Below are 25021 nucleotides of genomic sequence, written 5' to 3'. Positions count from 1 at the left end.
AGTGTGGCAGAGGGAAGCAGCTCACATGGTGATCAGGAAGCAAGTGTATATCCACTTGCCAGATAAAAACACATATGTCAAAGCCACGCCCCAATTCTCACCTCCTCCAGCCACACCCTACCACTTCGGTTACCACTCAGTTAATCCCTATCCAGGGGATTAATTCACTAATTGGGTTAAGGGTATAATTCAATCATTTCTCCTCCAAACCTTCTTGCATTGTCTCACATGTGAGTTTTTGGGGGACATCTCACATCCAAACCATAACAGGTGTATCAGTGGAGGCCCACTGGGCACCCTAAACCTCCATCCCCACCCAACATTAATGATACACTCTTCCTCTCCTTCCCACCTGAATGTCTACAAAAGTCACATGGAGAACCTGGACTTCAACCTGCACCTGGCAATAATGAGTTTGTTTCTTCTTCCTCCACTAGCATTGTGTAAGACAAGCCTGCTAAGACAGAATCTTTTAATAATATCTTGAGTCTCATAACACACTACCAAATATACAAGATGTAATTTTAGAAAAACACTCAAATAATCAGAAAAACTTTAACTTGCATGAGAAAAAAACAAACTATATACCAACAGCAAATGACAGAGATGTTGGATTATTCAGCAGAATTCTAAAGCAGCAATCTTAAAAATGCTTCAACAAGCAATTATAAACATGACTGAAACAAACAAAAAGATAAGCTCAGCAAAGATTTAGAAAGTCCTAGCAAAGAAATAGAAATTTGTTATAAAGAAAACCTGAAGGAAATTTTAGAAATGAGTAATACAATAACTGAAATTTAAAAACTCACTGGATAGGCACAGTAATGAAATGGAGAAGATTCGAAAATGGAGAGGATAGTGAAAAAAATATCACTGAAACCTGAACACAGAGAAATTGAAATTACCCAATCTGAATAAAGAGAAAGCAGACTGAAAAACAAAATGTGCCCCCCAGGGATGTGTAGGACTACATGAGAAGATTGAATGTTCATATCATTGGAGTTCCAGAAGGAGAGTAAAGGGAGCATGGGGCTGGAAAATATTTGCAAAAGTGATGACCAAAAATCCCTCAAATCTGGCAAAAGTAAAAAGAAAAATTTATACATTCAAGAAGCTGAGTGAACCCCAAACAATATAAATCTAAAAATATACACAAGACCCATCATAATCAAACTTCTAAAAACCAAAGATTAAGACAAAAATCTCAAAACAGTAAAGAGAAAAATGATACCTTATCTAGGAAGATAAGCAAAGGATTATCTTCCTTATATCAGAAGAAAGTAAATCAATTTCAATTTCTTTCTTACATAGGAAGAAAGCAAGTCAAATGATAGTAAATTTCTTATCAGAAACCACGATACTACCAGAAACCAGAGAAGCAGGACCACATTTTCAAGTGCTAAAAGAAAAAAAAAAAAATGGCAACTTAGAATTCTATATTCAGTTAGAATATTCTTCAGGAGTGCAGAAGAAATAGACATTCTCAGGTGAAAGAAAGCAAAAGAATTTGTTGCCAACAAACCAAGGAAGTTCTTGAAACAGAAAGGAAATTAGGAAGATCAAGAAAAAAAGAAAGAACAATGAATTAAAGGAAAGCAAGCTTTGTACATTTCATTTGAACTGACGAAATGGCAACATCAATAAGTTGGGATAAATTATTTTTAAATAATGTAATATGTAGAATAACCACTGACAAAGATATATGCTTTCCTCTCAATTTTGCAATGAGCTTAAAACTGCCTTTCTAAAAAAATAAAGTCTTTAAAAAAGAGGCCAAATTCCCATGACCCAATTATATACTCTTTACAAAAAATTTATTTGAAACAAAATGTACAGTGATTGAGGGTAAAAATGTTTGCCTCCATTAACCCCATGACAGAAGGTGAATGGTCAAGTGAATCCAAGCGTGAGATGGCAAAGGAAAGCTGGGCTGGGTTTTATAAAAAGCCCACTCTTCCAGTAACTAATCGATCTAGCATTAATTTATTCGTGAGAGCAGAGCCTTCGTGACATCTTTTTAGACCCCAACACCCAACACTGTTATGTGAGGGATCGAGTCTCCCACACATGAATTTAGGGACTCACCCAAAGCACAGCCCGTGGTGAGTATGGAGACCTCAGGTCACTAACTCAGACCCAACACGAGAGAAACTTCATTTCATTCTCAGTCCATTCAGGACATCTTCAGCCACTTCCGTTTTCATCTCTCTTGCTTTTCACCTTGGATGGAATCCAACTTCCGGGAAGTCACAAGAGTTTCAAGGCTCCAGGGGAGGCATCTGGTTCCTCATTAATGAGAACACAGTCTGCATATTATGTTTCCAGAGTCCCTGGCAGGGCCTCCGGCTGCGCCCTATCCTTCTGACCATTCCCAGGTATACCAACCCTTTTTTAATGTAACTTTGGTTCTCTTCCTGAAAGCTCGTACTGAACCAACTGCTCCCTGAGCCAGGGGCCAGACTCAGCTACTCTCTGCCTTGACCCCCAAATGGTCACTTTTCTTGACTAGTTTCCACGACATGAGCATATTTGGAACTTGGTGACCCCACTGCCTGGTAGAGCTTTAGTCAGGAAGCCAGGGGCAGTGGCTACAAAGGCCGCCACTCTCAGAGTCCCACACTTAAATGGATGTCTGTTGTACTCTGAACCCTAAAGATGTGCCTCTGGAGTAAGGGTTTTCTACTTGATCTGCATATCAGGTTTTCTGTAACTTGGAAAATACGAGTGCCCAGGCTCCATCTCAAGCCAAGGAAGCTCAGGCATTTCATTTTTTAAAAGGCACTAGAGCAATTCCAATGTGTAGGCAACATGTGAGAGCCACTTCTCCTACAGGGTTGAGTGGAGACTTTCTAGAAGGATTTTGTCTTGTTTTTAAATTTTTTGCTTCAACAGTTGAGTGACCATCTCACCACACTCTACTTAGTATAAATTACATTCTAATTTTTATCTTTACTAATTTGTTGATTGAAAGTATATTTTATTGTGGTGCATATACACAATGGAGTATTACTCAGCCTTAAAGAAGAATGAAATTATGGCGTTTGCAGGTAAATGGATGGAGCTGGAGAATATCATGCTAAGTGAAATAAGCCGAACCCAAAAAACCAAAGACCAAATGTTTTCTCTGATAAGTGGATGCTGATCCATAATGGAGGGGGTAGGGAAGAATGAAGGAACTTTGAATTGTGCAAAGGGGAGTAAAGGGAGGGGTGGGTGTGTGGGAAAGGAAAAGTCAGTGGAATGAGACAGACATTATTACCCTCTATACATATATGATTACACTATTGGTGTGACTTTGCACCATGTACAGCCAGAGGAATGAGAAGTCGTGCTCCATTTGTGTATAATGTGTCAAAATGCATTCTACCATCATATATAACAAATTAGAACAAATTAAAAAATAAAAAATAAATGAAATTTTAAAAGTATATATTATTGATTGTATTTACCATTTTTCATGTAATTTTAGTTAGTATTCTTTCTTAATTAAACTATTGGTTCACATCCTATATGTTTATATCCTGTGATGTTAGTGTTTTGTATATTTTGAGAGTTAGGTCTATTAACTATTAACTGGTCCCCATTTGTTATAAATATAATGCTAATTTCTAATTGGTCTATATTTAAATAGACTTTTTTTTATTTTTCAAAATGTTACAGGTCTCATTGTCATCACTGCAAATATATACTGTAATGGAAGCATAACCAGTGTCGATTTAGCCACATTGACCAATTCTAGACCCTGATCAACAGTGTCCATTCTCATCTAGAATGAGGCTCTTTAAATAGACTTTTAACTCATTTAAATAGACTTTAAATAGATTTTTCTCAGTTTTCTTATATATTTGCTTGTATATTTAGGAATTCTGTTTTCTAAAAGCACCAGTATCCAAGATACATTTTTGTGCTGGTGAAAATGTGTAGAAATATCTACACTGTCCACTGTGGTAGCCACTAGCCCCATGTGAAGTTGAATGTGGCTACTGTGACTATGGAGCTGAAATTTTAATTTTACTATTAATTAATTTAAATGTAAATAATCACATGTAACTAGTGGCAACCATGTTGAAAAGTGTAATACTGAATGGTTTACCATTATAGTTTTGTTCTTTGTGCACGACTATTATTTTGAGATTCTTTTCTTTAACATTCTAGTTTTAATGGATTATAATAAGGAAATGAAAATATGGATTATGTCGGTTGTATTTTATAGATGTCACTGAGACTCTTGCTTTTTCATGTGCTCAATTTTAAAAAAATCATCAGTGGAATGGAAAAGAAAATCTGTGGTATAAAATTCTGCTACAGCTAAAGACAGTGAATCAGGCATAACTTTCCTGTGTTCACGTCTAAACACACCACCAGTGAAACTCCACGTCATGTACTGTAAGGAATCCCACGGAAACCACTGGACACGGGAAATCACATAAGGGAGTTTATTAAGCAAACAGAGTGTCTCCCTGCAGGATAAGAAAGAAAATGGAGGAAAAGAGAAAGGAAAAGAAAGGGCCCATGCTAGAGAGTGGAAAGCGAGGAGGAGAAAGAAAGCAAGTCAGGGGGAGAGAAAAGCAAGAGAGAAAAGATGGCGGTGAATCTATCTTTAAGAATCCCGCTGGGCTAACAGGGGACCAATAATGGAGAAGGATACTTGCAAGCTGACTGATGAACCAATAGCTAGCTAGGATGTTCACAGACTGACAGTAGTTGGGAGGCGGGGAAATGGCTGCACCGGAAAGGGCGGGAAGAGCAACTTTCAGACTGACAAGCTAGGTTGTGATGCAACAGAAAGGGCCGGGGAGCAGCTTTGTATTACATGTACAACCACAGAATGGGATCCTCATTAGAGTAAGTTATACTCCATGTATGTGGCATGTGTCAAAATACACTCTACTGTCATGTATGTCTAGAAAGAACAAATTAAAAAATTTTAAAAATTTGCTACATTTACCAATTAAGTTTTGCCAATTATGTTATTTAAACTACCTAGAGACATCCTTTTTATTTTTGTCAACTTGTTCTGGAATAGATGATATTGTATTTTAGTATCTCACTATAATTATGTTTTTGTCTCTTTCTTCTTATATATCAAATAGTTTTTTGCTACATAAATTGTGATGTTATGTTAATCAGCTCATAAATGCTCGGGACTATTATCATAATTATAGATTTCATCTTGTTTCAATATAAAAGCCTCCTCTGGTTCATTGTTCTGTTGAATTGTTTTGCTTTGAACTTCTCTTTGATAATATCAGTGCCACCTGTGATTATTTTTATTGGCCTGATATGCCTATCCTTTTAATCTTGTTCTTTCTACGTAATTTAATTTTGGTCTCACTGTTCTTCTTTAACCCAATCTGTGTCTGCCTTGTACTTCATTTAAGAAGCAAAACTATTTTTATTTATTTATTTATTTTATTTTTATTATTTTTTAAATGTTATGAGTCAACTTTAATAAGTGAAAACTAAACATTCTCCCAGCAAGGAGCAAGTCCATTTTTCAAATGTAAATGAGGGTTAAAACATGGGGGTACAGGAAAAGTTCAGTTTCTGCCACAAACACATGTCACCGGATGGATTTGGGTAAATGCTGCTGTACACACAAGCGCTGGAGACGCACACAGGGGGCTGACTGCAAGGTCAGAAGCAAGAGGGACGCTACCCGGCCAGTGAGGCCCACACCCAACACCAGAATAGACCACTGTCCTCAAAGGACACAGGAGACGAGAGGTCCCCAGTGAACAACTTGGTTCAGGTACTCTTCTTTCATTTGTCAAGGGTTCTGCACGGTTCCATGAGCAGACATAATCGTCACAAACTTTTTAAACAGAGAAGGTGAAAACAAAACAGGGCTGGGGTGGTGGCTCAGTGGTGAGCGCTTGCCTAGCACAGGTGAGTGAGGCACTGGGTTTGGTCCTCAGCACCACATAAAGGTTCATCGACAACTAATAAAAATATTAACAAAACAGAACAAAGGAGGAGAGAACTATGATGTTGTTAAAAACGGTCATTAGTAAACAGGTCCAGTCACCGGGCAGTTCTGGGTCTGAAGGTGAGGCTTCCCAACTCAAGCAAGCACCGAGGTCGGTAGCACTCAGTCTGCCTTTTGTCACCCCATCCTTAACAGACAGGATGGCGTGACACAACAGTCCCATCGCTGAGGTCTCAAGTAGCAGCTAAAATGTGCCAGAACTCTCTAGCCCGCCTGGACCTTTGTTCTACTTTCTCCACAACAAGAGGAACTGTTTTCTCTATGAGGCTTTCCTTTCATTCCACTTCTCCAGCTTAAAGAAGCCGCCACTACTCAGACAGCACTTCCGCCACTTTGCTTTCTTCCTCCTCCTTCCCCTGCTCTCCCTCCTTAGCCTCCTCCTATCCCCCTCCTCCCACCTCCTCCTCCTCCTCCCCCTCCTCTTCTTCCTCTTCTCCTTCTCCTCATCCTCCTTGCCCTCCTCCTCCTCCCCCTCCTCCCACCTCCTCCTCCTCTTCTCCTTCTTCTTCTCCTCCTCCTCCTCCTCCTCCCCCTCCCCGCTTCTCTCCTTCATGTCACTGTACCCATCTCCAGGCTCGTCCCCCCATGCAGCTCTGGCCCTCTTGTCCTTCTCCGTCTTGACAACTGGGGAGCTGCTGCAGGGGTCTCATCGCTCTTGCTCTGGCTCTCTCGCTTCTGTTTTGGGACTTGTACTGCCTTAGAGATTACCTGCAGGGCTTTGACCACTTCAGCAGCTCAAGGCGTGGTTTTTAACACTTCAGCAACCCCCCTCTCTAGCCAGAATCACCGCAGTCAATGCCCTCCTGCTTCCGGGTGGCAGGGGTGCCTTCTGCGGGTTTGCCATGCTTGCTGATCATTAGTGTCTTCTGACTGGCCTTTGGACCTAAACCCCACTTCCGAGGGTAGGAATCTGTCTCCAGGATCACTCTCTTGAACTTGGCTTCGGTCACAGGTAGATCTCTGCTGTGGTCATTAACGCTCATGCAGACTGCTTCCCCCTTGGGAGTGATGACCACAGCCTCCTGTTTGACCTCAGTGCCATCTTATGGGAAGCACAACCCCAACCCCGCGGCTGTTTGCAATCACTGACTACCTTTGGTAACCAGTCGTTCATGAGATGTCAACAGTTTTTCCAAAGGGTGCACAGCTTGCAGCAGGTAACTCTCCTCCTGAGTATAAGCACATCATGCATTGTCACCATATGGTCCCTTTCACTCATGACTCCAGAACGAACCCTCCGAAGTTCCTGCATCCCACCTCCAACTCCCGATGACAGACCAGGTGTACACACAGTGTCCGAAAGCAGGTGCTGACCTCATGAAGATTCCTAATCCTTCAGGATTGTATTCAATCACTTTGCTTCATAGACCGTTCTCACTCAGAGCTGCCTCTTTACTGCAGCAATAAGTGGGGGTCGCTGGAATAGGGCACGTGTTAGAGTCTCTAGGGCCCTAGAAAGCTGAGTCCCCCCTTCAGCAGCATCGTGCAGCCGGACAATTCCCACAAACCCTGCCTACGAGCTGCCGTGATTTCACCAAGCGAGTTGCACATTCTATGCACACAATTAAACAGCCAGTCACCTTCAGATCCAGGGTGCCACGTGTCCTGTCTTCTCTACCGGAAGTATTCCTCGGATCCAGCCTACCACCTCATGGGAAGAGGGGTTAGAGGGCTTTTCAAGATTAACGAAACCTATCCTGATATAGGCCCAACTCCTCTTCAGAGGATTTGACCACAGGAAGAGGGGCACAGTGTGTTGTCCTTGCATTTAGCTTATGGAAATTCTTCAGCAGCAAGGGCCACTGAGATGGGTTCAACTGAGCCACTTTGGATTCTGGTTTGATAAGAAATTCTCCAGCATGTTGTCTTTCAGATACGTCATCATCTCATACTTCAGGTCCTTTTTCTTCTTGTTTCCTTGGTAAAATAAGTTCCTTGTCCTCCGTGTCACATGGCACTGCGCGCATGCCTGGCAGGCCATCCCAAGAAACTCCAGCCGCTGGGGGTTATTTATTCTTAGCGCTCTATTTAATGCCTGTAAGTTACTGAGTCCTATTTCTATTGCTTTGTTTTATATTTTCTGATGAATTTGAGACTGGTTTTTTGTTTTTGTTTTTGTTTTTGCCATATCTCCGGTTTATATCTTTTGCCATATGTTTTGCTCTTTTCATTTACACTAATTTGGAAGGTATATTTTTCCTACGCTGATGTCTAATATATAATTTAAATTATTTTTATTTCTCCTGTCTTTCCTATTCCCACAACTATAAATTTAATAAAAAGTAGACTGAGTTTATTGAACGTCACCATTTTTTACAAAATAAAATTTTAAGGACTGTTTTGTCTTAGTTACAATATTTGTATGATTTTTACCCCTCTCTGAATTTTTCAGTAGTTTCAGTGTTTGTTACCAATTCTTTTATGTGATACTTTTCTCATTGTCAAACTCAACCTAAAGCCAGAAGGGGAAGTGATGGAAGCAGAGTGTATCTAAACAGTTCTAAGTAAGGAGAGGTCCACTTAGTTTCCCTATTTTAATAGGAAAGGTGAAAGGCTGCCGAATCTATTTCCTACCACTCTGACACTTGACACAGTTCTGTTGGAGCAGAGGATTCATCACTTGACACAGTTCTATTGAAAGATCATCCTCCCTCTTGGGGGCCATAGGCGTGGCATGTCTCCATGTGCAGTTGCTTTTAATACTAATAATCAATATATCCTTAGATTCAGATTATAGAGAATACTGGGGAGATTTCATGGTGCTTGGACACAAAATAACATACAATAAAGTTTAATATTAATGCTTAGATGAAATCACAAATAAGCAATTATGATTTACTCAAATTTGTAGGAAGCCTGTGATTTCTTTTAGTATACAAATTCTCTAAAAGTTATATATAATATGTGAGAGTATGCCTCTGAGCTTTGATGTGGTGTTTGGTCTTCATTGCTTTCTTAGTGTTTATGATTAAGTTTAAGGATATTTTTCCCACTTAATAAATAAATAGGTTAATCATAGGTATAATTTGTATTCTTCCTATGTCTCGTTAGAGTTTTAGTCCATCAATAAGTACATGAAATAGAATAAATATTAACTATAAGCTGATTCCTCTATTCTCTGTTAGTAATAACAAAAAACATTCCACTGTTAATAAGTAACATTAGAGTTCTTGGAAAGGGTAACTTCTATAGAAACTTAATGTCGTATTCTTTCAGGGAAATTAAAACTAAACATAGCATGGTGCCCTCTACCTTGCTGGGAACTGTTTTTCTTTTTAAGCTATCATACAGTAAAAACATGTTTATTAAATAAGATCATTAATTATACTCTTAAAAGATTTTTTACTTAACATTTCCTTGTATTAACCATGAAATGATGTAATCAATACCAAAGAAAAAAACATACAAAAAAACTCTGTGAACAATAAAGATTCAGACTCAGCCTCAGAACACTTGGTGTCTCTGTGTGCTGTTTCTCCACTGTGCCGACGCTTCCCGTCCACCTCGGACCCCCTATTGTTGCTAGGGCTGGACCCCGGCAAAAGGCTATGCCTAGGATGTTGTGTTCAGTGGAAATACCAGTAGTTCATTTCATGACTCACTGGATGAAAAATTAGGTCAGGTAGTTGCTAAAATGCTGCCATATTAACCTGGACATCTAAATTCCAATTTCTGGGAAGCACTAAGTTTTCGATAGTTCATAAAGATGTATTATGTATTTATGTACACATCAGTATACCATCTCATTCCAAAAAGGTCTGCGGACACTTACAGTAGTAAATTCAATTCCATCAGTAACATGAAAAGGAGAGGATATTGAACAAGGAGACAAAAAGATACTTAATGTATCAAACGCAAGCCCTGATGTTACAGGCGGATCACAAAAGCAGGCTTCCTAGTTGCCCCACCAAAGAAGGAAGCATGATCCCTTCCACGGTTCCAAGATTCATGGTGACCTTCAAGTCAAATAATAGTTTCCCAGTAGCAGCACTGCTGTTCTTGACAAGACTTTGGAGACATTTCCTTTCCAGTTGTCACATAGGGGGTGCTGTATGAATGTGGGGACCACTTTCTCAATAGCTTACAAGCATCAGATGCCATCTTGATTTAAGGAAGCCATTTGTCGTAATGTCCTCCAGTATAGATCACATAATACAAAATTCACAATTCTTCCCCTCCCCGTTCACCAAAGTAATTACTGGAGAAGCTCTAAACATGTAAGGGGACACTAGAATATAAAAGTAACCTGCATGAGACTGCCAAGAGAATCCCTGAGTTCAAATCCTGATTCAGTTATTTGAATCACTTTAGTCAGTGCTCCGTTTCTGCAAGTGTTAGGCTCGGTCATGGAGGGACTGCTGGAGATGTCATTTCATGGAAGTAGGGATGAGGATTGGTGCAGGGCACATAATGAATCAGGCTGAACAACAGCAGGCAGGTCTCTAGCTTCAATTCTCCAAGCCCCTGTGGCTGGGTCTTGGAAGAGAAATTAATAATCAAGTGGTGGAAAATGGAAGGCAAAAAAAAAAATTATTCTATCGATTCTATGAGACACATTTTTCACATTTTAATATCTGTAAAATCAGGGCACATTTTAAAATTGATGGCATGCCACAGTTGAATTGGCAGCATTGTTTTTCTTTCTTCGTGGAATATAAAATGATGGTATATATTATAACTTATAACATTCTCAATACACCAAATAGAGTAGCAATAATTATTACAAGGGATCTGCTGTTCCTCAGGTCTCTGCAGCAAGGTCTCTTTGAGGAGATAGTATGGAGCCCTCTAAAGTTCTGGCAATCTCTGAGGGCCATGACTGTCCACTGAGGGTTCTGTTGGATAAGAAGGCATTCAGCAGAAGCATGGCTCTTCCATTTTAAAAAGAAGACTGACGACAACTAACTCTTGCATTAGCCACTTTCCCATGTCGCCATATGATAAAAAGGAAACGGGAAACTGCACATACCAGGAAACTCCTATTGTCTAGGGAGAAGAGTCAAACCCCAAAATACACGTGAAAGTGTCAGAATATGCATGTTAGAAGGAAGAGGAAAACAGCCTGCTCAGGTCCCCTCAGTGCCATTTCCCTGTGGATGTGTATTTTTTTCACCAAGTCATCCAGGATCACTGAAAGACCATTGCTAATAGTTCCTTTCTATGACCATTCCCTCCTGACTAATGGCACCTTGTTGGCAGGGCTGGTCCTATGGAAAAAAGCGGGGTTCTCCTGCCACATCCTGCATGGATGAGGGAAAGAGTTTCTGTCGGAGGATGGTGCTGGCTATTGATGAATCACCAAGAACTTATCTAATCAAATAAACACAAGAGTCAATCATCTTTTCAAATGGGAAGTGGGTGTGATGAATTGGGCCTCTAAAGCATGGAGAAGCCCACACGCCCTTTATTTATAACCATTCAGGTAAAGAGAGACTGGGAGGGAGGGGCTTCTTCTGTGAGGAACAAATGGGGTGGAGTTAGGGAAGCCTTTTGCTTAGAGAATCAGCATTTCCTCAGGCAGTGAGCCACCTGCACAGGGTAACCTACCTCAGGCTGTCTGAAACAGTCTCTCATGACTGCCAGTTCCTGGGAGTCAGACCTGTATCCCATGGCTCAGCCAAGCCTGATTCCACTAAACAAGGATGGCTTCCCACATGGTCCCAAGTCCACTGGGAAGGCTATCAGAGACCACTGGGTTTTGAACACACAGAAAATCATAACAGCACAAGGGACCCACTGTGAAGAGTTACCCCATCCCACTTTGGAAAGAGGTTACAGCTATCTTCAGGGGAAGTTTATGCCCCATTTCTCCCAGAATTGTTCATGTAAAACTCGTGTGAAATGATAAATGGTCATTAACTATTTTTATAAGTGTGTCTGGCAAGACAGATTTAGAAAATGTGAAAGATCGATTAGGGAAATGAGAAATGCTGCTGTGTTTCATGGCGCCTGAAAATGCTGGGGCAGGAGAAGACCAAAACTCCCTTGTGAGTTGAATGGTCCTGCACCCTCGTGTGCCTGGGGCTGTCCCAGTTTATGCCTCCTGTCCCAGCAAAATTATTAACAAGGCTCCCTTCCACTCTTGGAAGCATGATAGCATACATAATAATTCATGTGACATTCCACATGTGGGTCATATGGAGTCAGTTTTTCCTTGTATATTCATGCATGTAAGAAAGCAAATAATTTATAGAGAAATAAAAGATTGAATTAGTAAGAGACTCAAAAGCTTAAAAACAAGAAATCAAGAATAAAAATCCAACTTAAAAGAAAGAAAAGGAAATATATCAGTGTAGAAAATTTCCATAGTAGACTTATTAAATAAAAACCTTAACTTCTCAAAGTTCAAAATTAGTATTTTAAAATAGTTAAATAAAGACATATAATAATAAACCTTAAAGGACAAAAAAAAAAAAAAAAAAAAGACCCCCTCCCCAAAGATTAAGTAGTTAACTGTATGGATGAATAAAGGTAGAAAACAAAGGAATAAAAACAGTGAGAAAAACTTACTAAAATAATCCATATATCTGTAGGTTATAATACATGTATGTTTACATTTATCATGTATTTATATATACACAAAATTATCCCTTTAGTTAAAAAAGAAAAAAAGAAAGGAAGAAAAAAGAAAAAGAAAGAAAGGAAGAGAAACCAGAGCTTTGCTGCAAGTCGGTAAGTAACGACTCAGAATTCTGTGATGAGGTGGTCTCACAATGCTCGGCCCAAGCACGGCCCCTGGGGGGAGAAAAGTGAGAGGGCACAGGGAAATGACTTTGTCCTCTTCCCCTAAACCACATCCACCCACTTGCAGACTTTTCAGCTGGGTGATGGTGCAGGCCTGTAATTCCAGAGGCTCAGAAGGCTGAGGCAGGAGGATTGCAAGTTCAAGGCCAGTCTTAGCATTCTTAGAATAGCAAGATCTTCTCTCAAAACAAAGCAAAAATACACAAAACACAAAGACTCTTCATAACTGTTGATGAGATACTGTGTGCATATTTGCTACTCAGATTTCTGAATGCATAAGCACTTTTGTGTTCGTGATTTTTGAACAGTGGTCATCTGTGAAAACTCTCCCCCAAAGTGTCTGATTAGTGCAAACAGCCCCATCCCAGAGTCTGCTGACAGCAGAGGGTGTTGTTTAAAAAGATGAAGAAATCAACACATGAAGAACAGTTACTCAGTACGATAATCAGCCTAGCACCAGCCAGACTCTACGGTGTCACTGTGTAAAAAAGCATATGCAGCATGTTTTGTTGAACGAGAACTATGAAAAATGAAAGCAATTTGATCCACTAATTAGAATGCCCCCTTCAAATCCAAGTGGCACCAATAAGGTCGCATACGACTTGCTTGCATTTAAGGAGAAAGGTCTGCAGTTTTATATCTTTTATTTATTAACATACGAAAAACTTCAGGTTTTTTTTTATTAACCCAGGCAGTTGTTGGCATGAGAGATTAGTTTAGCAATTTGATGAGGTGAATTCCACAGCACGTTAAATTAGAATCCTAGCCACTAAAGCCCCAAATCTAATTTTCGCCCTAGTTTATAAGATTCTCTTGAAAATTCTATTATCCTAATGCATGTCTCTCATGCTTTAACTCCTATAAGAAACAGTACTTTCTACCAATTGTAAAGTGAAAATATTCTCAAATGCCACTGTGGAATATTTAAATTTTATATTGACTTGATCATTAAGCTTAGGTTTAGTGATCTAATCTATTTTCCCTGAAATTGTAGCAAAATTCCTGATCTAATTGAATTCTGCCAAATAATGATTTTGCTTGGGCCACTAAGTTTACCTGAAGAATAACTACACATGCTGCTTCTTGGGGTGCAGGTCCTTAAAGACCCAATCAATACTGTATGTGATTCAGAAAGCCAGATGAAGGAGGGAAAAAGAAACAGGAATGGCAAGGTAATGTAAGGTGAAGGACCTTGGCTGCTTCCGATGCCCCAGCGCTGACAGTCTGACCTTGGCGGAGGTAATTAAGCTTCGGATAAGAGCACACACGCTTCCTCTACCTCTCCCCAGCACACCTAGCCCACATAACCACAGGCTCGAGGCTTCTCCTTGTTAGATCTGTGCTCGCACATCATTGTCTCGGATCTTTCCTAAGCATCCTATTTAAAATCTCTGTCTACAGATCCCACCCCTGCCCACCTATACCCTTCCCCTGCCTCGTTTGCCTCCATAGCACTTGACTGTCTGTCTTTAATTATTTAGCATGTTTACTATGTTTCCTCCTCCTTAAAATGTAAGCCCAGGAAGGTAGAAATAACCACAATTCTGAGTTGATTGTTGTTACCTTGTGTTTTCTGAACAGGACATAGTGCTTGAAGTTGCTGATTTCTGAGCTTTATGAAAACACTCTCCCTCTGTCTGTTGTCTTCTGAGAATGCATTTTCACACTGGACTCTGTTTTTGAGGATCGTCTTTGCTGATGAGTGAAGCTGTAGTTCATTCCTTACTTTCCCATTTTTTTCATGCTCTTGTCAATGGCAATTTTGGTCTTTCCAGGTTTTCTTTTTGCAAAACAAGCAGTTCTGTTATGAATACTCTTGTATGTACCAAGTGGGGTACGTGGTGGGTAAGTTTCTTGAGAGAGGCAGGAGAGGAATTTTGTCCACACGATAGAGGCATCTTTGCCTCTAAAAATAGCGTCAAATTATTTTCCAAGTCAGGTTCACCAATTTGCCCTCCATACTGGTATATAAAAAGCTCTTGTCAATACAGTCCCCAACACTGGATACTTTGTAACTCTTTGGTTTGGGCCATGATGTGATGTGCTATATCACTCTGGATATAGGCTGCATTTGCTTATTTATCAGTGAGATTGAACATTCTCTCACGTTTAGTGGTCCATGAGTTTTTTTTTTTTTAATTCAATTGTGTGAAATACCTATTTTCATGAGACACTATCCTTGTCTTTTTTTTTTTTTTTTTGCCTGTTCTTTTCTTTGGTTGTCCTTTCCTTACTGGTTTTAAGAGTTTTTAAATAGAGGCTGGATATCAAGCTTTATCAGTCCTGTGTGTTTGATCTGCTGTCCTAGGTTTGCCCTGTTTGCCTTCTTGGTCTTTCCTTCCTCCCTCCCTTCCTCCTTACTGATTTCTCCAGTCTATGGATTTGGAACAAAAGGGAAACCATCCATGTCAGCTCAACCCATCATATATGGAGAAATTTCTAACGGTCTCTTTCTTCCTCTTAAGTTTTCCCATTCCTAGAATTTTTTTGGCAGTTTTTCCTAGAAAACTGAAAAAATAAATCGACAGTCCTTTTGGCATGTAAATTATTCATTTTCATTTTTAAATTGGGAAATAAAATAATTATTTTTATTTCTCCCTTTGAGTACCATTTGTATTTAAACCAATTTCTAATATTCCTTCATAACTTTAACTAACTGAACACATTGCATAACTTATGGGTAATTTGACAGCTGCTATAGTGCTTAGCAAATTTTAATACCATTTATTTGTTGGAATTATTTGCATAAATGGTGTTCTGAGAGTCAAAGCTTTCTTTCATTCTCTTTCCTTACCCAAAGTTCTTAATTTGGCATGAAATTTCACCTTAAATATACAAAGATTCTTGTTCTTCTACTGATGTTCTGATAAGTTCTGTGAGAATAGAGACTCCATGGATTTGACCTCCCTGTGCCTGCCTGGTACCTTATCTGGTTCATAGTAGCTTGCCCAATAAATATTTGACTAGTTAATTATGAAAGGAGAGCTGTACAAATTTTGACCATATATCTTTAAGAATCTTAAAATCTTCATCCTCTGTAGACCAACAGATTTACTTCTGGGACTATATTCTAAGAGATTGGTCTGATCAATGCAGACAGATTTATATACAAAGATGTTCATGGGATCCTTATAACGTCTGAACACATAAAATGCTAAATGTCCAACAATAATGAATCTGTTTAAGCAACCATAGAACATTCACATAATAAACTGTCATGAAGTCATTAAAACTTACATTTTCAAAGAGTATTTAAAAAGTGCATATAAAGCAACCTTAAGAGAATAAAATAGTGTAGAAGTGTATATTTGGATCCTAGCTTGGGCTTATGGTATGTAAGCATAGCAAAATTTGGAAATAAATAAACCAATATTTCTCAGTAGTTGTTCCTGGGTAGCAGGAATCACTGATAAGTGTAATTACCACATTGATTGCAAGTGCCTTGAAATTAGCACCAAATTTTTCAGCTTGGTATTTCTATATCTTAGAAATGTTTGTGAATGGTGGTATGCAGCAGTTAAGAATAGCACATTTAGAAACTAAGCAGAATCCTTAATTCTTCGTGGCCTATTATCAATAACCTGTCATTGTTCATGAATTCTAAATCACAATTTATCATCATATTTCTTTTTTGCAAAACAGGAGGTTAGCCTCATCCCCTGAAGGCATTCTGGATACCAGAAATGGCAGAGGTACATAATGTATTTCCCCTGCACTCTGGACGCCTATCAGCTATTACAATGAGGGGTGCCCTGTATACCTTAGCTGTGTGATTTGGACTCAGCATGCAGGGCCCACATCAGAGCATGTGCGGTTTTGTTTTGTTTCATTCTTTCTTGGCAGGATGTTGTCAAGCACACAGCAGGAAGCTTAATGAACTCGGTAACGTGGTCTCCCATAAATTACCTGCCATGAGTACATTTAGGCTACTTAAGGATGATTTGGGGATTTGGGGACACATTTTCATTCAGAAATATTCTGATTTTGCCACATTAGCTACTGTCTGCCCAGGTCTGTTCCTGAGTTGACCATGTGCGACTCCAGCCGAGGCTACTGCGGCCCGGTGGTCAGGCCTTGCTGTGGTATTTATTCCCTTACAGGTCATGAGTCATCTCGCTGGGAGGACTTGTAGCAGTTTCCACTGATGACTTCCTTGAATGGTTTCCTAGAGAAGCCCTGGCAGAAATGATGAGGGGGACTGTGGGAAACTGGGGATGTGTTCCAGGTTCCTTGACCAAGGGTTGGGTTCTGAAAGGAGTGTACTTGCTCTCCCCAGATAAAAATTTCAAGATCGACTGAACATCTGTGACCACTAGGGAGGAGAAATTCTCCTTCAGGGTCTTGAGTCAAGGAAAGGGCACCCGGGCAGCAGCAAAGGCAGGGGGAGCCCACAGGTCATGTGGGGCATGAGCAGCACCATCTCCTCCACAGAGGAGGTGGTGGTGGTAGCTCCTCTTGGAAACGGGGACAGTACCGCCAGGTAGACAGAAAGCTGTGAACCAGGCCCCTGCTCCTTCCCCCCAGGGCAGGAGAACGAGGTCTGCTTGTTTGACTCTGCCTCTGCCTTCCATCCTCTTTCTTCCCTCAAAGCTCTTTTGCCTGGCTTCGACTGCCCCACGCTGGTCAGTCTGGTGCTTCTCGCCTGTGGGGTTTGAACCCAGGTGGAAGCCAAGGCGGTGCTTCGGGGACAGGCACAGGAGCTGCAGGGTCACCAGGCTTTGGGGCCCTAGTAACTAAGAACAGGCCAAAATTCAGAACCCTCATTCATTTTCTAAAAATCACCCAGACCTCCTGGGTTTTGTTCCAGCCCAGGGAGAAGAATGAGCTGTGCTAAGATGGAGCTTGGGAGCTCCATTAGCCTGGCATAAAAAGGGACTCAGAAGCAGTTCTGTAAATCAATGTCTTTCAATGTCAATCATATGTGTCATCTGTCACAATCCAGTTTGTGGTCCAAAATGCATACCCATACTCTCGCACCCTCTGGGGTAGTGGGGAGCGCGATTCTTGACTACTGATAGCAAAGTTGGGCTTCCAGAAGACTTTGGGGACAAATTCCAAGTGATGTCAACAAATATTTGACCCCCACAAGGCAAGAAGCTTTTTGTCTTGCAGCAGATGACAGCAAAGTGTTAATCTTCGTGCTGGCGAAATACCTTCTGTCACCATCAGCACCTCAGATTTCTGTTGCCCCTAAAAGTCAGTCATGGTTATGTATTCTCCAAGCACACTCGCTTTACATAATTAATAACCTTCTGCAGTGGGTAATGGAGGAGGAGAAAACTCTCTGAGGAGGTGATCTTAATTCATCCCGTGTCTCCCACAAGAAGACAAGCACTTCTGTGCCAAGCATAGCCACGACAGGATGGGGAATTTACACTCGGCCTTTCTAGAGTAATTTACTAGTGAACTTGGGCATGTGTTATTGTAAACTGCTGCATGCCATGCGATTACAAGATTGAGAAAGGAGTGAATTGCTAATCTTGTCAGTCCAACTGTTTTCTTCCTTGAGAACATTTGCGTTATTACACTTTGGGTGATGAAAGATTGTAATTGGCTGTTGACACTGATTGAAGGAAGGAGACGTGGCTTTTTTAAAAAGAGAGAATTAATTAGCCTGGTGAGGGAGGTAACACAATTCAAACCCGCGGCTCTCAGCTGCAAAACAGGAGCGAACTGTCAAAGAGTGTTTGCATCTCTTTCTTCCCCCACCTGTTTTTCTCCTTTCGATAACATCTTTTCCTAGATTTCACACGTTTAAGATGGGCCCACCAAAGAAAGCAGGGAGGTGAAGAGCCTTCAGAAGGAAAAGAAAAAATATTGCTTTCAGGATTTGCAGCAGAAACCCTGCAAATGTATGTGTGTTCCATTTGCATGCATTAAAGCAATGTTTAAGGAAGACATCAGAGATGGATTAAGCTAGGCTAGATCTCATCATGCCATTCGGGTTGTATTAAACCAGTGACAAACACCTGAGACCTCGCTGTTTGTGTAGCAGTTGGAAAAAAAAAATGATCCTGGTAAGTTGACGTACCCTGGTTTGCCAGGTTCTTTCTGAAGGTAGGTGGATCGTAAGATGAATGAAAACTTGCTTCCTTACAAGATACGACTCCAACTGCAGCCAACAGTCGGGACCCTTTCACCCTAGGGAGAGAACAGCGGTTCAGGAATTAGGAGGTTGGAGTCAAGCGACTTCTGCTGCCCCTAATAACTCACATGAAAATTTTTTTTTTTCTTGTGTCCACAACTGGAATTGCTGCTTGTCTAGAAACTTCAGTTCCCAAGGGAGAAATAACATCCCTCGCCCAGGAATGCAGGGAGGGTTCATTTGAGGAGGAAATTGAGACTGTCATCTGGTCTCATCTGCCATCTATGCCACCAAAGCAGCAGGAAAAGAGAAAGATTAGTGTCACTACTGGGGAATTGATCCTGGCTCTCAAGGGAAAGCAGGGTTCCTGCTGCCGTCTGGGGATAAGGACTACTTGAAATGAGGCATCCCCAGGTACCCTTCTCTGTACTTACATACCTAGAGGCAATGAAGACAAGGCCACCAGGAAAAAGGAGAGGATTAGCCTCTCTGGGAATGACAGTTTGGGTCATTCCACAAGGTCAAGACTCCTGCCCACCTGGAGCTGGCAGGAGAGGGAACACAGAATGAGGAGTGGAAGAAGAACATCATAAATATCTACAATGGCCTCAAGAACAGGTGCTAAAATGAGGACTATAATAACTCTACATATTTATTCCTTGTCTTATGAATTTATTAGTACTTTAACATTAGCAAGTTGACTTTATTGTCTGTAACAAGTTCCCACTTTCTATTTCATATAAGAAGTGCGGGTGGGAGGGGGGCAAGAATGGAGGAAGGAGGTACAGTATAGAGGGAAAAGAGGGGTGGAGGGGAGGAAAAAAATAACAGAATGAGTCAAAAACTATTACCCTGGGTAAATGTATGATTACACAAATGGTATGCCTCTACTTCATGTACAGAGAAACAAGATGTATCCCATTTGTTTACAATAAAAATAAATTAAAAAAAAGAAGTGTGCTTAACTTTTAACTTTTGGCTTTAGATTTTAGGATATCAAAAGGGAGTTGCAACTGAATGAGAGATGGATATGGTGACCTAAGGGACATTGTTGGGTCTCTGGAGAAAGAACAATAGCATTTTCTTTTGTCAAAGGAACAGTCAAATCATACGTATTAGTCTGTTTTCTGTTGCTACAACAAATACCTGAAACTTGGCACTTTAAAAGGGAAAGAGGTTTATGTGGCTCAGAGTTCTGGAGTTTCAAGAGTATGGTGCCAGTGTCCTGGCAAGGGCCCTTTCTGTCATAAGGTGGAGGAGAAACATAAATGGCACTGGCCACATGCAGAAGGGATCATACGGTGAGGCAGGAAGCCAGGACGATCCAACGATTCAAAGGTCAGACTTGCTCTTTTTCATAACACCTTTCGAGGTTAATAACTGGGGTCCCATGAAAACTTCACTAATACTGTCTGAGAGTAGCACCCACAATGACCTAATTATTTCCCACAAGGTTCCACATTTTAAAGATTCCACCACCATTGCTACACCAGGGACTGATTAATCTTTGGGGGACACACTCAAACCATGGTAACATATTGGGGGGAATATGCTTATAACCCTAGCTTTTTCTTGGAAGTTAAATATTATTGTCCGATAGCCCAGGCACAGGGGCAAGCCTGTTGGTTCAGACCTCTTTCTCCATCTAATCTCTTCCCTATACCAGAGGTTTGGCAATCTTGGAATCCACATTGCCCATAATCTTCAACAGCAGGGTTCTGGGATAGATTCCTCTAATGGCAGGTACTTGTGAGATTTGGAAGGCAGAAATGAAGCAGAAGCCATCTAACTGCTCGCCTGGCTCCAGCAGGCACACATGTGACCTTTTGTAATAGCTTCCACTCTTTTTCCTTGACAACTTCCTTGCGTGGCTGAACCAGACTCAATCTGCCCTCGTGTGAAAAATAAACTATAACGTTAAGTGACTAAGCTTGGGTTTCTATTACATGCAGTTCAACATAATCCCAATAAAATTTGTACAAAAGGGGTTGACAGTTTTCATTTTTTGACAAGATTACATATGCAAACACATCTGCAGAGACAAATGTTTTCTAGCACTAAAATTTGAGCAATACTATAACATTGACTCTTGTTTGAATGGGGATATTAGGCAATCTAGTGAATAATGGATAATGCATTAAACCCCATTTGTGCCAAAGATAGTGAATCACTTCAAGGATGTATCATTGCTTAACATTGAAGGTTTATTATCAAAGTATAATTCAGAGATGGCATTTATGCAAGTAGAGGAGATAACATAATTTAAATGATTTCGGGGACAGAACTTGGAGACACTGAAACAACAGTAAAGACATACATTAAACATGCGGTAAATTACAGCTACTTAAGCAAATCATTGATAAAGACTTTGGGATGTAATTACTTCTTTCCATACTGTACATTTGATATTGTTGATTAACCTGAAAGCCCTTTGCTCCAGTTGCCAGGATTAAGGACCACATTCTGATGTGAACCTCTAAGAGCCACAACTGGTTCTTAGTCGTTTTGCTACCAATTTTCTGGGTTTTATTTTCTTCTTAAGCTCTTAGGAAACAATATGGTAAGAAGATACATCCAAGACTTCATGATGACATTCAGTATACAGAGACCTACATCATGCAGGGAGAAGGAAGATGGCATAGTCCCATTATGGAGATTTTGGGGGTAGCATTCTGCGGTGATTAGAGTACAGATTCTGGAATCATCTTCAAGGGTTCAAATCCTGGCTCTACCACCTATGAGCCACTAAGGCAAGTTAGGTTGCTCCTCTGTGTTCAGTCTCCTTATCTGTGAAACAAGGATAATTCCCTTACATCAAGGATTTGTCATAAGGGCTAAATAAGTTAACATAAGTGAAATGCCTTGGACACGGTAAATGTATATTTACTATTATTACTGTGTCATTTCATTCAATTCTGGAATGAAACTGATTATTTTAACAATGTTAAAGATTCTGGGAAATGAATATAGATGTAAGGCCTTCATGAAAGGAGTGTGTTCATGCTGTAAGCTCCATTCAGAGCTATTACAGGAAATAATAAATTCCAGTAATTACAATCATAAACTTCTTTAGCTTCAGAATGCATTTGTGCATCATGGAGTCATATGTAATAATGGAGCCATATGCTAGATCCTTGAAGTGCTGATTAAGAAACAACCAGGCATTAAAATAATTTTAATGAGATGATTTTATTAATTTTAAGAACATCACCGAAAAGCTTTGATCATTAACAAATACTTGCACAGCCAGATGTTTGTTTTTCCTTTTAAAGGAAAATTTTGACATGCACACATGTTCAACTCACTGATCTGTACTCATTTTTGATAGGTGCTTGAATGCTGAATATGAGATAGGGGACAAAGAAGTCAGATCTTTGCTGATATCTGCTTGCATTTTATAGCCTTTATTAAGGAGGGGTGTTTGGGATGGAGATACTGCTGCACTGTCTGCAATTGTGTTTTGTTGCAGGTGCCAGAATCACAGCGTACCATGTAAAAGGCTGCTCTGCTGGTGAGATTATAATATTTGCTGAAGAGTTGAACTCAGCCAGTCTCCCAAAGAGCTGTTTACCTTTCTTGCAATCCATGACATTTTAAAGTCCAACATGCACTGCACCTGTATGACTCCAGAGTCAGAAGAGAGGCTTTTCCAGCTTGCAATTGCAGGCTCCAAGCTGCTCAGGAACATCCAGACCCATCCTTCTGCAATTCTTAGAGATGAATTTTAATTATGCTACATTTAGTGCAAAATCTTTCATTTTTCTCTCTTCCTGTTCTGCACATAGGGGCTACAGTGAACCATAATTAAAAATAAACAGTGTGTTAAGCTGCTTTAAGATTGACTTTGTGTGCAATAGTGGCATATTAAAATAGAACTGGCCATTGCAGCGCTGTAAAAGTCAACAGAGAGGCCTATTAAGACAAAGCAGTTTGGAGAGACCGGCCGCAGAAATTTATTGCTGTGACTCTCTAGAACTTCCAAACACGCAGGCTGATCTACTTGAAATTTCTGAAGCAGAAACAGACCTGTAGCTGGAGAAGTGACCTCTTATCAATCCAGCTGCGAGGCCTTAGGAAGACAGGCTGTTGACAATGGCTCATAGTGAAAGTCCCGCCACACTGTACCAGGTAAAAGCTGTAGAGTGGTTGGAAGCGTCTGTGGGCACTTGAAAAGTAATGGTGACTGGAAACACCTGCAGGAAAAGGGGCACTTTTATTAAGAAACAATGCGCGTGCAATCCAAGATAAAAACCAAATGTCTGATGAGTTGTTTCCAAAGGTTAAAAAAAAAAGGCCCTTCCCTTTATAAGAAATGACGGTAAAGACTCATTCAGTTTGGCAAAACATTTTATTCACAAACTCTCCCTTTCTCATTAGCGCTCTGTTCAAATAACTCGTGAGGCTGGGATATTTACACAGCTCAAAGTCTGAATACTCACTGATGTCTTTTGGCTGCTGTACAATCCAGCTGCCACTCCCCACCCCCATCTTTGTTCTGAAAATGTAACACTCCATGAAGGGCTCAGAGGCCCAACACAGGACATCTTTGCTGCCTCTCCCTACCCCAGTTTATTAGGAAAAGTGTATTTCTAAAATCATCCTCGTTGGAGGATGAGGCCATTCTCTGGAAGGAAAGCCAACAGCACAGCCACAACATGACTTGTGAATGTGACATAAAGATTTTTTTAGGATGCTGGGGAATAACCGCTGCCACCCTCTGGTTCACAGGATCTTCCCTGCATCTTAAAAGATAAAAATAATTCAGTGTGCCAAAGGAATCCTTACAACTCTTTTCTTAATGCTGGGCCTCATTTCGTCTAAGGCAGGCCAACCTTTCCTTTTTCTCCGTCTTTGGTTCCCTCGCAGTTTGCTTTTGGGTAGGATGAGTAGCGGTTTTAGTAGGAAAAACTTGGGAGGGTAGCTCAGTGTGACACTGAGAATAGACAGATTAAGATGCCCTCTGGCAGCAGCCAATACCCACTGCACCAGGGAAGCGATGAGCGGGCAGGGCTGCTTGCCCCAGGCAGCCATTCAAAACCTCAGCCACCTTTACTGCTCTGATAGGTATCTCCACACTTTCTTCCTGAGCTTCAGGTAGGTAGGTGCTAGATATATCATGTTCTCCCTCCTACCACCAGGCAATCCAGAGTGCAGAGGCTGGGAAGCAGGCTGCCTGCTACACAGTCTCCCAGTACCCTCCCTCCCTTCCTTCCTTCCTTTACTCTGACCTCTGGAATGCTTTCCCTTACTTGCTTACTTCCCAACCAACTGAAGAGTGGACACAGGTGTCAGGAACCATTAGAAGGTTTCTCAAGACTTGAGGGAGGTAGAGATCTTGGCAAACCTTCCTTCATTCATATAACACAAGTCAGACCTCATGCCAGGGGTTGGAGATACAGGAATGAACCAGATCCCAGGCTCCTCCCATCCCTGGAATGTCTACTGAGGAAGCTGCTGGAAGAAAAGAACCCACTACAAGGCAGAGAGGGCCAGGCTGCCGCCCCAACTCAGGACGTACCCAACATATCCTAAGGTTTATGACTGTTCCTGTGGTTACAAATACTGCTTAAACTCATTTTCAAATATCACCCCAATCAAGGGTAACATCTGTACCAACAGTTTTCTCAATAAAGAGTGAAATGCCATCCGTAAGAGTCAGTCATATTTTTCAGGAGAAAGCCATTGAGACCAAAATGCTTTGGTTATCTAACAAAGTTCTCCTGATTCTATTTGCTTCAAGCCAAAGATGCACAAAATACAACAGATGCAGGATCTTGCTTTTGGAGCGCTTCAGTGTGGTTCCTGTCCATGGGCGTTTGTGTATCTGCTCAGGTCAATGTCAAATGGCCACTGGTGAACAGGCCCGCATCTGGTTTAGGGTTGTTCCTGGTCAAATAGTTTTCACTTCTCTCCACAAGTCTCTGACACTGTTGAGTGAAGCCAGCCAAAGGTTAGGGTAAAAAGAGCCAAATAAAACTATTGTTTCCCAAATACGGAGGGAATGGTGGTCAAGATCTCAGCCCCCACTCTAAGCATGCAAACATTTCCACACTGACCTTCAAGTTCGTGCTCATCTATGGTCGTATACTCTGTCAGCTTCTCACCGGTAGATGCCCTCCTTTAATAACAATTCTTATAAGAATGTACAACAAAACACACGCTACCCATATATAAATACCCTGTAAAAACCTACAAAAACATCC

General features: G+C 40.8%; 1 non-coding gene and 1 pseudogene across 1 annotated transcript; both read right to left on the bottom strand.

The window, feature by feature from the left end:
* Window positions 1-3649: 3649 nt before the first annotated feature.
* Window positions 3650-3779, bottom strand: LOC124992014 (small nucleolar RNA SNORA1). The gene has a single exon (XR_007110024.1). It is a non-coding gene; the product is annotated as a small nucleolar RNA SNORA1 (small nucleolar RNA).
* Window positions 3780-5563: 1784 nt separating this feature from the next.
* Window positions 5564-7956, bottom strand: LOC124991273 (H/ACA ribonucleoprotein complex subunit DKC1-like; annotated as a pseudogene).
* Between the last annotated feature and the right edge of the window lie 17065 nt (window positions 7957-25021).

Source organism: Sciurus carolinensis, chromosome 8 (assembly GCF_902686445.1).
Source record: "Sciurus carolinensis chromosome 8, mSciCar1.2, whole genome shotgun sequence".
In the NCBI taxonomy this organism is placed as follows: Eukaryota; Metazoa; Chordata; class Mammalia; order Rodentia; family Sciuridae; genus Sciurus; species Sciurus carolinensis.
The sequence above is the reverse complement of the archived record's forward strand: the minus strand, read 5'-3'. Positions and strand labels throughout refer to the sequence as shown.